This window comes from Harmonia axyridis, chromosome 6, assembly GCF_914767665.1.
Source record: "Harmonia axyridis chromosome 6, icHarAxyr1.1, whole genome shotgun sequence".
In the NCBI taxonomy this organism is placed as follows: Eukaryota; Metazoa; Arthropoda; class Insecta; order Coleoptera; family Coccinellidae; genus Harmonia; species Harmonia axyridis.
The window spans coordinates 29,513,416-29,532,493 of NC_059506.1; the positions used below are offsets into that span (position 1 = coordinate 29,513,416).

Here is a 19,078-nt window from a genome sequence, read left to right on the forward strand (position 1 = left end):
AATAATTCCAAATGTCTTGCAGAATTTCTAACTGATTTCTTCATCAGAATCAAAAAATTTACGAAGAATTCTCGATATATTCGTGGTAACATATCCGAGGGGGCTGAGATTTCGGCAGTATATTGAGAAACAATCTCAATCTTCAAACAATTGAGTCGTAGAATAATCACTCACTTTGTAAATAAAATGCCTAAAATACTGGTGTGTTCACTGATTAGATTTTGTTTAAGATAATTCTGGCGACTCAGCTCGACATGGGTCTCTTTTCCCTTTTCTTCCCTAAGGTGGCGCTATTAAAAGAATACGGCATCATTTCAAAATTTCCATTTGCTATGTCAAAAGTGCTTTATTAATGAATTAGCCTCGGATGCGTAAATCAAGACAAAAAAGAGACCAACATCATCAAAATCCTCAGAGTAATAAACATATAGAGGGAGCATATGTCATTTTTAATAATCAAATTTTGTCCCCAACATGAACCATCAAATTTGACATGAAGCGCGCGGAAATGAAAATATATCATAATACGATATTTCACTCAATTCGCGAGTTTCTCCACAAGAACGCACTTCTCATGTCCCTTAGTGAATCAACGTTTCATATTAACTCATTGCATTGACTTGTACCCTCAGAGTAATAAACATAGATAGAGGGAGTATATGTCATTTTCAATAAGCAAATTTTTTCCTCAACATGTACTATCAAATTTGACATAAAGCGCGCGGAAATAAAATCATTTCAGAGATACGATATTTCACTCAATTCGCGAGTTCTTATGTCCTATAGTTTCATATTAACTCAAAATATATTGAAATAAATATCTTAATATATCAGAAATTCAGAATACAAACTTCGAACGCGCCAAACGACGTGAAACAACCGATGACACTAGGAGAGCAAAAGTTGCCAATTCTTAAATTTCAGCAGGTAGATACAGAAAATACTAAATAATCTGCTTATTATAAATTCGACAATAATGAAAAATATCGGATTCCAAATATTCAAATTTGCATATTCAATCGGGAATCACTCAAATGAATATATTTCATTCAATATAAAATACATTCATAAGGATATAGTAATATTGTGGATTTGAAAATACATCACAATCCGACAATTTAATCTAACCATGTTGGGAACATGTAAAAATTCCATATACTCCCTCTATCTATGTTCACTACTGTATGTCATAATCCAATAAGCTGGTCCCCTTCACCAATTGCCACTTCAATCTTAAGTTTTTTCAAGAGTAAGACTAAAAGACACCAGTGTTTTAGACATCTTATTCGTAACTTAACCAGTATGATAGATATCACAAACCTTCTCCAGCATTCTGCTCGAACAGAAATTAAATAAATTAAGAAATAAAATTTGTCTTCTAACAGGTAAAACTCCAAAATCACCACTCTACAACCTCCGGACCACCACAACGAACTAAGCAAATCGAATGGTGCATAATTTTGCACTCCAAACGTAACAAAGTAGATCAATTAATCTTCTCTCAGAGAACAAGGTGCACAACCTTGCTCTAGGTTTTCCACACTGCGACAAAACTTTAATTAAAGAATCCAATTATGGCGGTCATTATGGGAATCTACCCGATTGTCTGCGATCCTCCTACATTGTGTCGCAAAACCGAAATTATGCTTGTTGCATTACGCAGATAGCATTCAGAACAATGAGGACGGTTATATAAGTGATGATGAAAATAAGACCAAAAAATGAGGTTTTGTCGATTCGTGGGGAATCGAGTTAAGGCAAAATATTGGTGAGAGAATATATTTTCTCTAATTCTGTGGTTATTCCGTTCATTCTTCCACATCTTGTAGAACAAAATCGTGCGAGAATATATCAGAAACGCACAGTTTTCATGGTTATATTTTATTATTCTATGTTGGCACTCTGAACTTTCCGCTACGGCTTTATCTGTCAATTCATCAAATTGCCTTAAAGAAATCAGTTCTGCCAACCAACATTTTTCAATGCAAAAATCACTAAATTATATTTATGGAAATATTTCATTAATTTCAATGAAAATGCAATGAATTAGAGAAAATAATGTATAATACTCGTACAGAAGGCTCATTCTACCACTCGTTCATTCCAAAACTCGCCACTTCGTGGCTCGTTTTTGAATTTTGAACTCGTGGAAGAATATCAATGCCTTCTGCACTTGTATTATAAATAACTATTCTCTAATTCTGTGGTTATTCCGTTCATTCTGCCACATCTTGTAGAACAAAATCGTGCGAGAATATATCAGAAACGCACAGTTTTCATGGTTATATTTTATTATTATATGTTGGCACTCCGAACCCGAACTTTCCGCCACGGCTTTATCTGTCAATTCATCAATTTGCCTTAAAGAAATCAGTTCTGCCAACCAACATTTTTCAATGCAAAAATCACTAAATGATATTTATGGAAATATTTCATTAATTTCAATAAAAATGCAATGATTTACAGAAAATAATGTATAATACTCGTACAGAAGGTTCATTCTACCACTTGTTCATTCAAAAACTCGCCACTTCGTGGCTCGTTTTTGAATTTTGAACTCGTGGAAGAATATCAATGCCTTCTGCACTTGTATTATTAATAATTATTCTCTATTTCTGTATCGTATAATGAGTTCATTACAGTTCTAAAAACAGTGCTGTAATGAACTCATTACAGCATCGTTTTCAGATATATTTTTCGTTTTGTGGTTGTCTATGCTGACTTCCAATCCTATCAAATTTCAACAAACGTCAATAATGGTCAAAATAATATAATTTGGATGAAGTGTAATGATTTGCAACATTATTCGCAATTTCTCTTAATTCTGGTAGTGTTAAATCGATTCCGTCAGACATAATTCACGAATTTAATGGGTAATTGTAAATTATGTCTAAATTCGAAACATACGATTCATATTCAAATTCCGTAAGCTGTCAATTTTCGTAACAGTCACACCAACTGCCAAGATACAATACAAAAGTCACTAGGATATATAATCTGAATTTTTCATTGAATTTCGACAATATTTCGCAAAACTTGACTGAAATAGAGAAAATATCGTCTAATACTCGTTGCAGAAGGCAATTCCAACACTCATGTGTTCGCTCCTTCGTCTCTCGTTTTCCAATTTCGCATTCGTGCTGGAATAGGAGCCCATCTGCAACTTGTTTTAGAATATACTATATTATACATAGTCTACGTATTCACGATATTTTGTTAATTCTACTTCACCTCAGAGTAATAAACAGAAAGAGAGGGAGCATATGTCATTTTCAGTAAGCTAATATTGTCCCCAACATGAACTATCAAATTTGACATGAAGCGCGCGGAAAGAAAACATATCAGTTATACGATATTTCACTAAATTGGAGAGTTTCTCCAAGAAGAACGCACTTCTATATCCCATAGTGAATCAACATGTCATATCAACTCAAAATAAATTGAAATAAATACCTAAATATATCAGAAATTCAGAAAACAAACTTCAACCTCGCCAAACGATATGAAACAACCAATGGCACTAGGAAAGCAAAAGTTGTCAAACCTTGGATTTCAGCAGGTAGATAGAGAAAATGATAAATGTTCTGCTTATTATAAATTCGACAATTGGGAAAAATATCGGATTCCAAATATTCAAATTTGCTTGTTTAATCGGGAATCACTCAAATCAATATATTTCATTCAATATAATATACATTCATAACGATATAGTAAAATTGTGGATTTGAAAATATATCACAATCCGACAACGTAATGTAACCATGTTGGAGACATGTAAAAATTGCGTATACTCCCTCTATCTATATTTATTACTCTAGGGTCGACACATTATATTCTCTAAAACTACGTCAGTCAAGATTATTTATAATTTTTCTTCTTTCTCCTAAAAGTGAATATATTATCAAATGAAGAACTAGATTATTTTTTTTAATATCACACATAATTTTCCAGAACCCATTTCAAACAACCATTAGGCCAAATCAGTCCTATTTTGCATTTATATCAATTCATCATCTCGAAACGACTGAAAGTACAAATTAAAATCGCGTAAGCGCTATCAAGAAAATACTCGGAAAAAATACCAACCTATGCACCGTTAGATTTACCTCGTAAATAATTCTGTTCGTTATAATAGAGAAGGTATTATAGTATTCAATGTCTTGCATGCCGGGAGAATTTCGTAATTGCAACACTTTCATACGAACTGCATAAAGCATTTGTGCGGGTATTAAATTGGAAAATATGGGATTGTAATTGTTCCTTTTTCCGCAATGAATTTCAGCTTGTCTCCAGAAAAAAAATTAGCGTTTCACGCATTTAACCCTTATGAATAAATATAAAATATATGTAGCCATCTGAAAAGTAACAATAGGAGACGAAAAAAGAATTTACAATTAACGAGCTTCATCATTTTGCTCACTAACAGGATATCAAATGAAAAAAATTGAACAGTTATAGCACGTAGGTATGTCCAGAACATCAAATATTACAGTGCAGCATATAGCTTTAATCCTTCAACTTCAACATGTTCAAAAATTGATATTAAATACAAATTATTCCAATTTTAACTATTTCCACAGAATTATGCGCAATAGAAAAATATTCAAATCATAACTTCTGCCCAAAACTTAAAAATCTATTCATCACTGGTATTCGTGTCCTGACTTTTTAAATATTCAACTATGTAGTGGCAAAGACGACCTCTTTGCCACTACATAGTTGAATATTTAAAAATCTATCAAATACTTGATTTAATGACGATGAAATCAACACTATGAATTCATAGAATATGTGCAGCAAAAAAAAACAAATGTCGATAAAACTACTTTAACAAAAAAGTTCCAAGAAATATCAGAAACTTTTCAAAAAAATATATAAAAAACATGAAAAAACAAAAAAACCAATCTAATAGAGAATAAAATGAAGAAAGGAAACATAGAATATGTGCAGTATACGCAGAAAAACAAGCGAACTCAAATGTCGATAAACATATCTGAAACAAAAAGAGTTTCAAGAAATATCAGAAACATAAAGAATACAATAAACCGATATAATAGAGAATAAGATAGAGTAACAAAACATTACCTATAACAAAGTAAGAAATGGATTTAACAACTAAAATAGAGGAAATTAAAATAACTCGTATTCAACATGAAGTAAATGGATCAGCAAGTACCTTACTAGTCAATCCAAAGTTCTAAGATGATGTTGAGAGAAGGTATCTCTTATAAAGGGTAGTAAATTCTGTTGAAGCAGTTTTACTATTTTAAAATAAAATGTTATGAACTGACGGAGTTTTAAACAACTACCACCACCGTTCAAAATTTTAAGTTATAATAATAATAATAATAAGTTGAATCACTTTTGAAGTAAATCAAAAAGAAGTTAAGTACACCCTTAGAAGCACTGACTGCATCCCAGAGGACTCTAACGAGTGGAAATATATATTTAACACAAAAAAAATGTATACAATTCTACACTTTTCTGCATTTTCTATAAATCTTGCAAAGTCGCGAGTTTCTTGTCAGAAGAACAATTCTTCATGAATCCTTTTTTCATAGATTATATGAGACACCTTCAACAAGCACTTATTAGTTCTTACCACTAGAATTGCACTATAGAGAAAATTAAAATGAAATCATAACCTTAACATTGAATTGAATGACCAACTTTGATTTCATCATGAGAACGACCCAGTATATGTCCAATTACCTCAAAAGAGAATCACCGTGTTTTCAATAATTACCTCTTGTCTTCGAATACAATAAATACGCTTAAATACAGGAATTCAGGTTTTAATTTTCTGAATTGAATGGTAGCAATTGTTGATCACAAATAGGCGGTAATTATTTGTAATGATACTCAGTCAACTGGATATAAAAATTAATTATGCCTATAAATTACAATCAAGTCAACAGGATATTTCTGTTAGAATTTGTTGAGATCTAGATTTAGCAGATTTTGTTACTTTTTTTTTCATTTGATTTGGAATTAAATTATTTCTCAAAATAATAGAAATAAATAAAAGTAGAATCCGAAGAAGGTTCCAAAATACAATTTTAACCAAGTGTTTATATGTGTTCGTTTATTTTAATAATGGTTTCAACTTTTCTCTTTTGTGAAGATTATTTTATATGCTTCTAATAAAGTTATTATTATGTAGTAGTATTTCATGGTAAAGATTATTTTGATTCGTCACATTCCTACTATGTAAAATAAATTGTTTGAGGTAAAATTTAATACTTTTTTAAAGGCCCTAAGTTTTCAATGACTTTTCCATATAGAATATTAATCTGTTCGAACTCAAAACAACTTGCATATTTTATCGTATAAATCAGCAAAGCATCAAACATGAAGAAACGAAAAAAAAAAGTTTTCTAATAGCGATGATACAACTTGAAAATTGAAGAAAACATAGATTATTCAGAAAGATACATCTTTTTTAAAAAACTAATTAATTTATGAGGAGGTCAATGAATAGGACAATAGCATTTTTTACTATCAATTAACCTACTCTGAGATTTATTTCTGAGTAATCAAGTACCTACCTATTGACATATTGAGTTCAAACCAAAGAACCTTGTGAAGTATATAATAAATGAATATTTCGAATAGGAAAATTACCTCCAATCATAATTCTGATAAAATCGTTGAAATAGCTCACATTCACAATCAACGCTTCGAAAAATAAATCAAAACACTCAAATTCCGAACCAAACATTATCTATTCGATAAATTGTTTCACAAGATAATTGAAACCAATTCGCTGTCATGTATTCGCCATTCATTAACTGATGTAACAATAAACGAAAATCACTATTAGAAAGAAGCAAAACAGAAATACATGAAAAAAAATGGTACTTCCGAATATGTTATTGTTGTTATTTTGATTCCGATGGATAACAATGCTCGAATGTTATTGAATTAATTCGTTGACAAATGGAAATTGGAATAGACATTGAATAAAATAATCGTCCATTCGAATATTGGACTTTTGGATCTGACATTCAATTATATTCATCGAATGGAACTTTGTTCAGTAGATTTTTACCATATCGTCTGACAGGTCGAAATAGAATTTATTATATTGATGATTTCAGTTTCAGGACATTTCTCTATTATATTTTACGTGGTTAGCCTCTGGCAAAAACAATCACAACATAAAATTCAGACCACTGTTGTTCTATCGATTCCTCAGAGTAATAAACAGAGATAGAGGAAGCATATGTCATTTTCAGTAAGCAAATTTTGTCCCCAACATGAACTATCAAATTTAACATGAAGCACGCGGAAATGAAAACGATATTTCACTCAATTCGCGAGTTTCTCCACAAAGAACGCACTTCTTATGTCCCATAGTGAACCAACGTTTCATATTAACTCAAAATATATTAAAATAAATACCTAAATATATCAGAAATTTAGAAAACAAACTTCAAGCGCGCCAAACGATGTGAAACAACTTATGACACTAGGAGAGCAAAAGTTGCCAAACCTTGGATTTCAACAGGTAGATACAGAAAATAATAAATATTCTGCTCATTATAAATTCGAAAATTAGGAAAAATATCGAATTCCAAATATTCAAATATGCATATTTAATCGGGAATCACTCAAATAAATATATTTCATTTAATATAATATACATTCATAACGATATTGTGAAATTGTGGATCTGAAAATATATCATAATCCGAAAACGTAATCTAACCATGTTGGAGACATGTAAAAATTGCCTATACTCCCTCTATCTATATTAATTACTCTAGTGTCGATACATATATTCTCTAAAACTACGTCAGTCAAGATTATAAATTGACAAATCGAAATGATTTGAATGATAGAATTATAAGTTGGTAGTTCTGGAGTAGTTTGAATAATAGAACTCAAGATTAAGTCGACGAGTAGTCAATAATCCAGTGAAAAAATTGAACAGCGAATTCAACTCTGATCGGTCGATGAATTATTCAAATCTAATTCTATGGCTGATTCAAAAATAAACTGAAATCGAACACAGAAATGATGTTATCGCATCATACATCCCAAAGAAAGTTCTGTGAAATCTAGTAGTTTCTGAAATTATGTTTTTATTATACATATTAAATTTAACAATCGATAAAAATACACATCAGAACTTCATCAAACTCGTATTAATATCAATCCTTCAAATATTACACTGATGCGTAAAATTCCTAACCTCAAAGTTCTGCCAGAAAAATGTCATTAATAACTTCTCGTTTTCCACGAAATTCCCTTCAATTTCCTGGATCATTTCCTTCCAATTTGACCTTCCCATTAAAGCCAAAATTCTTCAGCAAATTATAGATTCCCGCCAGAAAAGCAAGTGAGTTGGAGCGATGATGTCAATCATTGAAGCGAAAAAAAAGTTGCATGGAAAAAGTTTTCATTAGTTTCGCTTATATTCATCATTTCCTGATGACAGAACTGTTCTTTTCTATGGGGCATCATCTCAATTTTATTCCTCCGCTGAATTTACGTGTATAAAATACACATAACTATCAGGAATGAATTTAGAATTTTAGAAATTTTGCGTACGCAAATATCTACATTCACCAACAATAATAAAATGTATAGAAAATGAACAAATAATCTAGGATTCTCGTCAAATACAAAAAGAAAAAATAATCAGATTCAAAAATTTTGTTTATACAGGGTGCTCTATAACAAACTTCAACAGATGATCTGAACTTTTTTCCTGTGAACATAAGTCCGACACTTTTCGTTTAGAAGTTACAAGAATTTGAAAAAAATATTTTCCTGTTGAAGTAGGGATTCATCAAGCCGAGTAGCTTGACATTTTAACCAACTACTTGACTTGAAAATCAAGCTCGTAAAAATTTACATACTTGAGCTTGACTCGACTTGATTTTAGATATTTACTCGGATATTTATTGCTTGACTTGATATCAAGCTACTTGATATTACTTGAGCTTGATATGCAAATATCGAAAGTAAATTATTTCAATTTTTGTAACTTCTAAACGAAAATCGGACCTATATTACTATGAAAAAAATGTCCATAATTGTCAAATCTAATCATAATCTCTTATAGCAATACCTTCTTCAGAAAATATCTTCGTAGCTCATTATGTTCATTGTAGTAATAACGTATATACACACATTAATTGTGAAAATTGCATTGGATTCCTAAAAAAACACACCATTCTCTTAGGTCTTGATAATTGCATAGTTTTTTAATTTGCAATTCAATTTTCTCCTAATTATCTACTATCCTATATCAAATTAATTGATGATTAAAATGAAAGGTGTAGACTCATCTAATAATTTGTTCACATCATTCAAGAAAATATATCAAGGCTTTAGTCAGGCTCATAAGATGATATTCCTAATTAGCTACATGAATAGAAACTTATTTGGTCATACCGATGTTTTCAAAAATGTGATATTCTGTCCTCGGTTTCTGGATATATTTCCGTATTTGAAATAATACTTTTCTTTCAAGGAGCATTTGATTCGTAGAGGAAAATTAATTCATCATCATTATGCATACGGTTAATGAACAGATAGACAGTTACTTGAGGTTATAAATAATACATCTGATCAATATTAATTAATGTTACGGAAATTTAATCAGTTCTATTAAAATTCAACTAGCTCAACCACAAAAACTGCTTACTTGGTGATTTGATCGAATGAAGAAATATTTTTGTCTTGTGGTGTAGGATTTGTTTTGTTTACTGATTCCTTTGTTCCAAAAATTTCCAATTATTTTTGCATACGCTTGAGATATCTGAGTAATTCTTTTTGTTAATTGAAAGGAACAGCAGAATTAAACTACGGATTAGGTAACATTCCGTAAACTGTTTTTGACCTAACGTTTCGCCTATAACTTTGGTAGGCATCCTCAGAGGTTTCTAGGTAGTAAATCAATCGAAGCTGAGATGTTCCAAATTAGAAACGGTTTCATAAAATGTATTATTGCCAAGGTTGCAGAATTTCTGAGAATTCTGTGATGAAAATTATTGTTAGGTAGGGGTTGAGTTGAACATTATTCAAAATGAAATTTGTTTAGTTCATAATTCACCCTGTAATTGATAAATCTTTCAATTTTTTGTCATAACTCTTAGTTCGAGTACACCGTTATAATGTTAAACAATATTGGCTTTGCTATGATCAGTTTTTGTGATACACAATGTAATATACAGGGTGATTCACCGGAATGGCCTATTAGACGTTTATGAAAAATTATTCATGATTTTGAGCTGATATTTTGCATATTGGGGTTACAGACAATGATCTTTCTCCCTAAAATATTTTCAGATCTCCACAACTTCCGGTTATACTGGAAACAGACTACTACTTCCTCATTTCAAATGGTACACCCAGTATATTATTGCATCATTAGATAGCTTTTTTGGTGACAATTTGGCCATACCTTGGGTAAAAACTCAACGGTTCATGGGTTAATGGGATTCTTATGAAAAAAATGGTGGCGATGAGGACTCACATCTTTTTTAATTTCTCGACAGAAAAAGCTTTTTTCGAAAAAAATTTTTCCTTTTTCGATTCTGCCTATACGTAGTATTATAAGGCTGTTTTCGGTTTGGACCAAAAATGTACAGGGTGTTCATAAGAAGATCATGAACTTGGACAACTCAAATTCTTCAAACCTCAAGATTTTCAAATGAAAACCTATATTTCTATAAACCATAAATCCATAAACCAATACACTTTTCAATTACGAATTCATTACAATTCTTGAAATGTCAAATTTAGTTATGAAAACATCGAATTTTCTGTTCTTTCTGTGTTTTCCGGAAGTTACAGATTACTACACTTGTTGTTGTTTGAAAAATGAATAAAACAAGTTTCGTGTATTGAGAATGCTGCTTATCACGAATCGATGAAAATCATGGTCAAATTGAACGAATTGTTTTTTCTATTTCTTGACCACTCAGCTTATTCATCAAATCTAGACCCCCCAGTGATTTCTGACTTTTCCAGACCTCTAAAGAGAAAGAAATTTGGATTTAATCGTTATTTTCGAGATTGAAGCCTATTTCGGAAGCAAATACAGATCTATCTGAAGAAAAGAAATTGAAAAATTAGAGCAGCATTGGAGAATATATATCACTCGACACTCATGAATGTGCAGACTATGGACTATGTTGACGAATAAAATTGAATTATTGAGAAAAAAATTTGTTTTTACTGGTTAGTGACACCTGTTGTAAGAAGAGAAAAATATAGAACAAAATTCCCTACAATTAGGTACTTCAGTCGATTGCAGAAAATTTCCTTTGAAAATGTCTTTATAGTTGGATTATTAATGGACATAAGTAAGTATTTTCGGAAGGAGCGACACAATGATTTTTGATATTTTGATTTCAGAGATTTTTTGGCAAAATCGAAAATTTGAACATTTTTCAGGCGAATGAATCACATATTAATATCGTTCAACTATCATATGCTGAATTCAACATGGTTCTGTTTTGGGTTCGAACAAATATGTTAAAGCGCTTTTTGTACAGATTCAGTTGAATACTGCATATATAGTGATGCCCTCCTCTGATTTATATAAAAAAAACCATGAGAATTCTATACATGCCGATCTGTATTCGACACTAGATGCCAGACAAGAGATTTCATTATGTCTACAGCGATTTTACAGTTGTTACATTGTAAAAGTCTTTCTCTATTTCAGTATCGTAATGACTTCATTACAGTTCTAAAAACAGTGCTAAAAAGATATTTTTCGTTTTGTGGTTGTCTATACTGACTTCCAATTCCTATCAAATTTGAACAAACGTCAATAATTGTAAATATAATAAAATTTGGATGTAGTGAAATGATTTGTACTTTATTCCCAATTTCTCTTAATTCTGGTGGTGTTAAATCGATTTCGTCAGACAATTCACGAATTTAATGCGTAATTGTAAATTATTTCAAAATTCGAAACATACGATTCATATTCAAATTCCGTAATCTGTCAATTTTTGTAACAATCACACCAACTGCCAAGATACAATACAAAAGTCACTAGGATATTCAATCTGAATTGTTCATTGAATTTCTTCAATATTGCACAAAACTTGACTGAAATAGAGAAAATATCGTCTAATACTCGTTGCAGAAGGCAATTCCAACACGAATGCGAAAGAGTGTTGGAATTACCTTTATGAGCCCATTCTGCAACTTGTGTTAGAATATATTATTTCTGGCATGTTCCTTTTTCAGATATTTTTGTCCACATAAGATTTTGAAAGAGCCTCTCGACGCACTTTAGAAACTCACTAATTTTACAAACATTTTCGCTACAAAACTGATTATCTCTCCAAAATTCTACTGAATGCTACTTCATAATTCTACAATATCATATCTTTGTTTTTTGTTCGCGGAAACGTACAAACTCTTAGAACCTACCTGAAACAAAGACATCTCCATTCATCCAACAAAAAAAAAGGCAAGGCATAAAGATCTTTTCACGAACAATCTAAACAGGTAGTTTCTTCCACCCAATTCGAACAATAAACGTCAACAATGAGTTACTAATTGAAACGTCAAAGGATACCACGTGTTTAATAAGCGCGTTAACGCATCGTAGCAAGCCAATGGACTAGCGAGATCCCCCCACAAACGCGACCGGCACATTACTGAATTTTTAGGAGAGCCTTTCTGCTCTTCAACCGCCGGTTGTTGGGCGTGCCCCGTAACCGGCGATCCTCGGGATGCCGGGAGGAGGGAATTAACACCTGTATATTTGGGGACGCTTTTAGGACGTCGCGATGTCTCGTCAACGAGGTTGGACAAACTTTGTAGGGGGAGATTAAAGCATCGCGTTGGTATGACGATGATTACGGACACCGTGTGTATATGTTGTTTGGTTATGTTGTAAAATAAAACGGTGTTTAGTAAATATTAGTTTTAATAACAAATCGTTTTTTTCCGAGAATTGGGATTCGATTGGAATTTGTGAAGTTATTTGCGTTTGAATTTTTATGAATTGGTTCGAATTGTTTGTATATAAATTTAGGTTAGGTTAGGTTAGTCCTGAACTTAATAATTTATTGGCAAAACTTTTGAAGAGTCGCTAGTTCTCTTGTAAAGGAACTTAGAAGATTGTTATTTCTCAAGTTGCTTTTATAGACGCAAGGGCGTAGATCTTTTTTTTTTCTTTGGGGGGGTAATGAAAAAAAAAATTTTGACGACAACGTTCAGTCATTTCTGTAATGTGGGAAAATGGAGTTTAATAACGCAATTCGAAATACTCAAAATAATGTTAATATTATGGATTCAGTCCTTGCTTGATGGGGATTCATATTGATTTGGTAAAAATAATAAAAAAATGTATTACCAATTCGATTGTTCTTATCTTATACTAGGTTTTCGCAACTAGGAGTAAAAGGAAAATGAGAGATTCCTTGGATAATTTTGAGAATAAAATGTCCAATTCACATGATCCCGCAAAATTTTCAAAAAAATTTTGATAATGTTCTTGAGGCTGTCAATTCTCCTTGAGGAGAGATACAGACTTGAAACCTCAAAATGTTAGAGATCACATCCCGATTTATGAAAAACGTTTTTGTTTGAGAGGGCTATATGACCAATATTTTAGGAGATATTACGGTTTTTGTGTAGAAATTCGATTTTTACGGTTTTTTTCTAAATTTCGAGTAAAATTCTCATAACCTGTGAGCTCTACGAACAATCGGTAAGCGATGTTAGAATATACCATCCGCAATGAGCCGAATTTCGTACTCACCCGAAAATTTTTTGTTCAAAAAATTTCACGAAAATTTTCAATACCTAACCCTTAAAAAAAAAACGAAAAATTTAAAGTTCCTACATGGGAAGTTTATACCATTCTCCTGATTGGTACGATGACGTAGATCGCGAAAAAGGCTTCATTCAGTTGTCCGATAAGTCCATTTTTTCAGGATTTATAGGCTGTAAACTGAATTTTCAAAAAAAAATTTCATAATATTCTCGAGGCTGTCAATTCTCCTTGAGGCAAGATACAGACTTGAAACCTCAATATGTTTAATATCACATCTCGATCTATAAAAAACGTTTTTGTTTGAGGTGGCTATTTCATTATCGAATGAAATGAAACAAAATAATTTCCACAAATATTTGTGGGAATAATTTTTCGTTTTTTCTTTGATATATAGGTTGGTACAATTTTTCTATTGTAGACGTAAAGAATTTCGAATATGTGAAATTCTAATATTGCAAATATAGTTAATCATGATAACAACATACATTCGAACATAACACTTACAGTTTTTGAATGGAGTTCATAGAACACAAAAAATATTTATATAGATCCTTGAAACCGCATAGATTAAGATAAATATTCGAAGAATAATGCTACACCCAGAAACTAATCGTCCATGACCTTTTTGATCTCGTTTTCCAATTAAATGAAGAAAAAACTCAGACTTGACAGTTATTCCTATATAATTCGTAAACATTATTATATGATAAAAACTTTGAGAACTTTAATAGTGTGTACCATCAGTCATAATATATTATCAAAATTGAAAGTTCAGATATAGAACTAAACTGTCCAATCACAAAATCGATTTATGCCTACTAATATGAAGGTAATGACGCTAAATGATATATAATGGATGATTTAATTCTTCATTAGGGGCAATAACATAGGGCTTTTAACGTTTCCTTTTTTTCGATATGTACGATAAAATTCAGTTTTACATATGATTTGAATTATTGAGGAAAGGGATGTGTCATATCTGAACTTTTTGATATATCCAGAATGTATATAACACATTTCTCTCATCGGAATTATTTTATTAATTATTATTGTAATTATTCTATTTTCACTTTTCAATTGCATAAACAACAGAAGCTTCTGTGCAACGAAACAATTGTTATTTATTTAATTGAAAAGTGGGAATAGAAAAACTGTCATTTGATTTCGATTTAAATGAATTCCCATCATGTAAAAATCGAGTTAATCTAACATTTCTGTAGGGGATATTGAATTACTATTGTTAGTGGAAAGGTCTTGATGGCGTGCAGAAGTAAGACTTGGGGATGTATCCCAAAAATACTGTGATTTTTAACTCCAACAAAATTTTCATTTCTAGAAAAAAATATTGCGAAATATTTCGCTGAAAAAACTTTCTCGAGTCAATTCTAGTTCATTACCACATTCAGTTATTTCACTCTTTTTCTTCAAAAGAAATCCAAGTGCGCTAGATACAGATACACAACCTTGAAGTTTCTGTACTTGCTTTTTACACACATATTTCATAAGAAATGTATAACTTACAATGCAAATTCACCGATAGTTACATGGTATGAATTTATATCAGAAATAAAGAATCACTAGGGAATGGCAAATAATAATACAGGTTGTGAACCTTGAATGAGGCGAGGAAAGTTTCATTCAAACCATTAATAATGCAGCTCAACACTGTGTGAGTGTTTCAAACTCAATGGTTCAACGTATCAGAACGAGGTGAAATAGATGAAGTATGTATACAGGGTGGTCCAGATTTTAGTGCAATAATTTTGTCGTCGGATATTACAACATTTTTCATAAAAAAAAATTCCTATAAACATATATCCTCACAAACTTCGTTTTCGAGATACAGAGGGTGTTGAAGTTTGAAAAAAATCAGTCTTTTACTTAAATTAGGCCAATTGAAAAGTCTGATGCACAGTTGGCGGTGCTAGTATTAAATTTATATGATGTTAGTAACAAAAAAAAAATTCGTGTGCTGATAAAATATTGCTTTTTGAAGGGAAAAAATACAGTTGACGCAAAATCTTGGCTTGATGGAGAGTTTCCGGGGTCTGCACCAGGAAAATCAACCATCATAGATTGGTATGCTACGTTTAAACATGGTGAAATGAGCACCGAAGACGCCGAACGAAGTGGACGCCCAAAAAGAGGCTGTCACCGACGTAAAAATCAAAAAAGTTCGCAAAATAATTTTGATTGGCCTTTAAATGAAGTTGATTAAGATAGCAGACTTTATGAAGATATCATCTGAACGTGTATATCATATCATTCAAGAATATTTGTACATGAAAAAGCTGTGTGAAAAATGGGTGCCACGCGTGCTCACAATCGATCAAAAGCAACAACGTGTTAATGATTCTAAGAAGTATTTGAAGTATTGAAGGATGAAATAGTTAGAAAACGGCCCCATTTAAAGAAAAAAAGTGCTGTTTCATCAAGACAATGCGCCGTGTCACAAATCAATGAAAACAATGGCAAAATTGCATGAATTGGGCTTCGAATTACTTCTGCATCTCCGGTATTCGCCAGATCTGGCCCCAGCGACTTTTTCCTGTTTTCAGACCTCAAAAGAATGCTCGCTAGAAAGAAATTCAGCGTCAATGCAGAAGTAAAATCGCTGAAACTGAGGCCAATTTTTAAGAGGAAGACAAATCGTACTACAAAAACGATATCGAATAGTTGGAACATCGCTATAATCGCTGTATCGCCCTCGAAGGCAACTATGTTGCATAATAAAATCGAATTTTGCCGAAAAAATGTGTTTTGCTATGGTAGACCGGGGACTTTTCGATTGGCCTTTTAACTCAAGTATTATTGCAGTCATTGTTTTAATTTTTCGGTATGAAGTCCTGATAATATTATGTTTTGAATATGGTAAGTATCTCCTTCGAAAATTATCCAGTGGCGTAGATATGGGGGTGCAATGATAAAAACAAAAAAAAACTTTAACTTCAATTATTCAGATTATCCTGAATATCCCTATTTTTGTTGAGTAGTTCGCATTCCAAATTGCAATACCAAAACTGTATATATCTACTAAATTATGGAAGTAGATGAATTAAACAATCCCAATTCAGAGTTTATTATTATCTAACTTCAATTGAATTAAGCATACACTACCGTATAATTCGTATGATAATCACAGTATATATAATACATTGTGTTTAATTACTCATAGTATCAAGCAATGGAATCAATCAATCAATTGGAATTAATTCCAAAGTTATCGATCGCGGTCCTTCTGTCTGTTTTCACCGATAATCATATTATTGGTTCAACAAATGGTCATCATTCATTCGAAATATCAACATAATACTATTATAGGTAGGTACGTATGTAAAAACGCACTGGAAATTGATTGAGTAAATGTACCTGCTGTGGGCTGTGGTCCTTCCCTTATATTGTGACTAAAGTAACGGGTGTTTTTTTCGAGGTATATAACTTTAAGTTGGCATTACTGTTCAAGATAGCGACCGATTACACAGCAGTCAAGTGATTTATTCTCAGTTTGGTTTGGCAATTCATCATGAATACATTCACGTCTGAACAACACTTGCAAATAGTGCAATTTTATTTTGAAAATAAAGGTTCTGTACGGAATACGTATCGCGCACTACGTCCATTTTATTTTGTTTAGCGATGAAGCGCACTTCTGGTTGAATGGCTACGTCAACAAACAAAACTGCCGCATTTGGAGTGAAGCTAATCCTCAAGTGTATGTCAAAACACCGTTACATCCAGAAAAACTGATTGTTTGGTGCGCTTTATGGGCTGGTGGAATCATTGGTCCGTACTTCTTGAAAAACGATGATGGTCAGAACGTTACAGTCGATGGTGATCGGTATAGAGCCATGATTACTAATTTTTTCATTCCCGAATTGAACAACCATGATGTCCAGGAGCTGTGGTTCCAACAAGACGGCACAACATGTCACGCAGCTCGTGTCACAATCGATTTATTGAAAGACACGTTTGGTGACCGCCTAATTTCACGTTTTGGACCTGTGAATTGGCCTCCAAGATCTTGTGATTTAAAACCGCTAGACTACTTTCTGTGGGGCTATGTAAAGTCATTGGTCTATGCGGATGAGCCACAAACCCTTGACCATTTGGAAGACAACAATCGCCGTGTTATTGCCGATATACGGCCATAAATGTTGGAAAAAGTCATCGAAAATTGGACGTCCAGATTGGACTACATCCGAGCCAGCCGTGGCGGTCATATGCCAGAAATCATATTCAAAATGTAATGCCACAAGATTATCTTGCGGATAAATAAAATTCATGTCAATCGAATAATCCATAGTTGTTTTATTGCAATTTGAAGTTCTATAGCTCTAAAAAAAAACACCCTTTAGTTCACGGCCAAGGAAAAATTAGAGAAATGAAAGAACGGGATAAAAACACCTATTCAATTTATTTCCAACCCACTAAAAATGTGTGAAGAATATGATATTTAGATCTAACCGTTTTTTAAGGATCACTGGACACTTGGGTCGTTACGGCTCGGTCGCAGGTACTTTTTCGCCGGTCTTGGGAACAGATGTGAAAATCTTTACTCTTCTCGTTGTCGGTGCAAGTATTGCACATATGTTGTAGTTGTAGACTGGACTGAACTCAATTGAATTATTCGCCCTGAAATGCCGATTTTTATGGGCATTCAGGCCGTTTTAGATTCGAGCGTTAGTAAAGCCTTTCTACAGATCACTTAGGGGTGTGGCTTTGGTAATTCTGAGTTTGTACACCGAATTCTTTCGTCAATAGGATTTCCGTTCGAAATTCAACTTTCGGACTTATATTTTCGAGGGAATCGATGATTCCCTACACTACAATATATAGAGTACCAAAAAAAATTTGGCTAGAAGTAGAATTGGTTTTGTGCCGTTTTTCATTAGAAAATGAGGAAATATAATTTACAATTTGTGATTAGAGAGTAACATGCAATCAGACAATTATTCTCTTACTGATTATTATTGAAGAAAATGAATTTTTAATTTCAAAAGCAGGTCTCCCTATGCCTTTTTGAGTTTAGGTACGCTCCACATCCCTCTACTGTCTACCGTCAGTCAAAACATTTTCAGTGCTGCTAGCCAGGAATTTTTGTTTATATTTTCATTATTTCTAGAAATCAATGAACACAGGAAACCATAATATCTGAAACAAAAGTCGTCATGATGCCTCGCAATAATTTTGCTTCTTTTTTACACCTGTTTAAAAGTGACCTAAAGCCGCTCAAAAAGATATGAGGGTATTCAAGATAGGAAAAAACGACGTCTTTTTTTTCACTTTTGTTATCATTCGAATGCAGGCGGGCAAAAGGAT

General features: G+C 32.4%; 1 protein-coding gene across 1 annotated transcript in view; it reads right to left on the bottom strand.

The window, feature by feature from the left end:
- LOC123682087 (extracellular serine/threonine protein CG31145) overlaps nt 1–12,640 on the bottom strand; it is a 183,336-nt gene extending 170,696 nt beyond the window's left edge. Inside the window, exon 1 of the mRNA XM_045620483.1 lies at nt 12,406–12,640. The gene's annotated coding sequence lies outside the window, so the exon portion shown is untranslated. The remainder of the gene's footprint in view (nt 1–12,405) is intronic.
- Between the last annotated feature and the right edge of the window lie 6,438 nt (nt 12,641–19,078).